Below are 2,845 nucleotides of genomic sequence, written 5' to 3' on the forward strand. Positions count from 1 at the left end.
AGGAAGGAAGGAAGGAAGGAAGGAAGGAAGGAAGGAAGGAAGGAAGGTCAGTTCCACTTGGGTCTCCAGTGAAGCAGCTCCTGCTACTAATCATAGAGGTTCTTATTTATCCTTCTTTCTTAAAGAGGACCATGACATCAGGGAGGTGATGCCATGACGTGCAAGCTAATTGAATTTGAGTGAGGGAGGGCTATGCAAAGTTAGCAGTCTCACTTTCTTCTCCAGGGCCATCTGGGTCTTAGATATTCATAGAAAGAGACTTGTATGATGACCGGACTAAAGTATATTATCTTTTTTTTCTAATCTTTTTTTATTAGTTTATTTTTAGTTTTCAACATTCACTTCCACAAGATTTTGAGTTCCAAATTTTCTCCCCATCTCTCCCCTCCCCTCATCCTAAGGCGTTGAGCATTCTGATTACCCCTTTCCCCAATCTGCCCTACCTTCTAATACCCCCACCCCTCTTATCCCCTTCCCTTCTGTTTTACTGTAGGGCAAGATAGATTTCCATGTGGCCACTGCCTGTATATTTTATTTCCCAATTGCATGTAAAAACAATTTTTAACATTTGTTTTAAAACTCTGAGTCCCACATTCTATCCCCCCCCCCTCATTGAGAAGGCAAGCAATTCAATACATGCCATACATGTGCAATCATGCAAAACACCTCCATAATAGTCATGCTGTGAAAGACAACTATATTTCCCTCTATCCTATCCTGCCCATTTATTCTAGTCTTGACCCTGTCCCTCCTAAAAAGTGTTTGCTTCTGATTACTCCCTCCCCACATTTGCCCTCCCTTCCATTATCTCCCCTTCCCCCCTACTTTCCTGTAGGGTAAGACAGATTTCCATACCCAATTGAATGTGTATATTATTCCCCCCTCAAGTCAAATTTGATGAGAGTAAGGTTCACTCATTCCCTCTCCCCTCCCCTCCATTGTAAAAGCCCCCTTTTGTTGCCTCTTTTATGTGAGATAATTTACCCCATTCTACCTCTCCCTTTCTCCTTCTCCCTGTATATTCCTCTCATGACCCTTAATTTTATTTTCTAGATATCATCCCTTCAACTGGCCCTGCGCCTGCCGGCTCTCTCTCTCTCTCTCTCTCTCTCTCTCTCTCTCTCTCTCTCTCTCTCTCTCTCTCCCTCTCCCTCTCCCTCTCCCTCTCCCTCTCCATATATACCCAACTCCCCTAACACTGAGGAAGTTTCCAGCTTGTCTTCTGCATTTTTGATGTTTTTCTCAACCTGCTCTTTTGCTGCTTTTGAATTTCATCTAAAGATTTCCATCTCTGGGAATATTCAAACTCAAAGTTGCGGTGCTGAGCAAAATGTTGTGGGTTCTCCTGTCTCCTTTCGATACCTAGGATTCTTCTGTGGAAGCTTTTCTGGAAGACCGCCTCCATCTTCTAGTTGCTCAAGTGGTTCCATGACCAACAACTGGACGAGGAGCTGTCAACAAAAACACTCCTTCACTGCATGGTTCAAACGTCTGTCTTGCAGCTGGCTTAGGAGCATATTCAACAATGCCTTTTCCTGTACATCCTTCTCAATCATCAACAATTAAAACAGTCCTTTCGATAGGTCCAAATTGGCTGGAAGCTTCTTCCAATAATTCACTGGAAACATAGAGCAAAAGCGGCACGTGTGGCAAAGCGCCCCTTGGCTGCTGCCCTCTCCTGGGTGTATCATCAGGTTCTGCTTTTGCAATTTCCGCCAGGGCTCTAGATTCCTGTTCCATAAAATCAAATCCTTTGCCCTTGTTGATAAAGGCTTTACCAGGTTCTCCATATTTAGCAAATAATCTTTTAAAATCTTGTCTGTAAAACTGGATGGCAGATTTCCAACAAATTTACCAACGTTGCTGTGTGTAAATTTTCTCTCCAAGCCTCCTCAAAAGAGACAGAATTGCTTTGATGCCCTCCAAGGCCGAGATCTTCTCTTCACTGCTGCCCGCGGGCCCTGGTGACCGAGGCGGCCACTGCTGCAGGTGGTATGGTGGGTGGTGCCGCCCGCCCCCTCGGGACTCCCCGCCACCCAGCCGCGGCAGCTTCCGGTGTTCTCTGGAAGAAGTGAGGCCCGGCCCGTCTGGCTTCGGCCCTCTCAGCGTGTAGCCTTTGGGCCCGCCAGGGTTCGGACCTGGCTTAGGCCCCGCGGGGCCCGGGGGTGGCCCGAGACGGAGGCCGACGTCGAAGAGGTCTGCTAAGGCCCCCCAGGAGGGGCGCGGACAGCGCAGAGACAGAGATCGGAGTGGGAGGGGGGGGGGCACCGTGGGTCCGGGGCTGCTGCCCAGAGGGAGGCCTGTCTTCGGTGGGTCTGGCGATGATGCCTACTGCCGAGCTTGTGGCTGCGTCACTACCTGCGCCTGAGGCGGCGGGATGGAGGATTTAGGCGAACGGAGGTCTTGGCTTAGGCCGCCGGCTGGCGGCCACCACCGCGGGATGGAGGGTTTAGGCCCGGCCCCAGCGGGCCTCGATCTTGCCTCAGGCCCCTGGCCGCCACCACCGCGCAGGTGGAAGCCACCCCCGCGATCCCGGAACTGGACCCGGGACGTGCCCGTGATCGGCGGGCGGGCGAGGCGAAAGCAGAGAAGTCGCTTGGGGAGCATGAAGGCCACCTTGCTGATCACAGACGCAGGGGACACAAGCCAAGGTTACGTTATCTTTGAGATCTGCGTGAGTCTCACATAAACCTTGGTCTTGTATTTTAGTTGGGAGCTAATCCATTGTTCCTACACGCATCTCCATGGTCACTATGAAAGCTGGTTTTACTTTTCAAAGCTTTAAAATACATGTAATATCCACCATAGTAGAGGGAAATGAGAAATGGCTTCTGAGCCAGAAGAC

At 50.0% G+C, this 2,845-nt stretch overlaps 1 pseudogene; it reads right to left on the minus strand.

The window, feature by feature from the left end:
* Positions 1–2,607, minus strand: part of LOC138146581 (splicing factor, proline- and glutamine-rich pseudogene) — a 60,743-nt pseudogene extending 58,136 nt beyond the window's left edge.
* Between the last annotated feature and the right edge of the window lie 238 nt (positions 2,608–2,845).

This window comes from Petaurus breviceps, unplaced genomic scaffold (genome assembly GCF_028583685.1).
Source record: "Petaurus breviceps papuanus isolate PSGF00001 unplaced genomic scaffold, PetGlider_PUasm1.0 90763, whole genome shotgun sequence".
Taxonomy (NCBI): domain Eukaryota; kingdom Metazoa; phylum Chordata; class Mammalia; order Diprotodontia; family Petauridae; genus Petaurus; species Petaurus breviceps.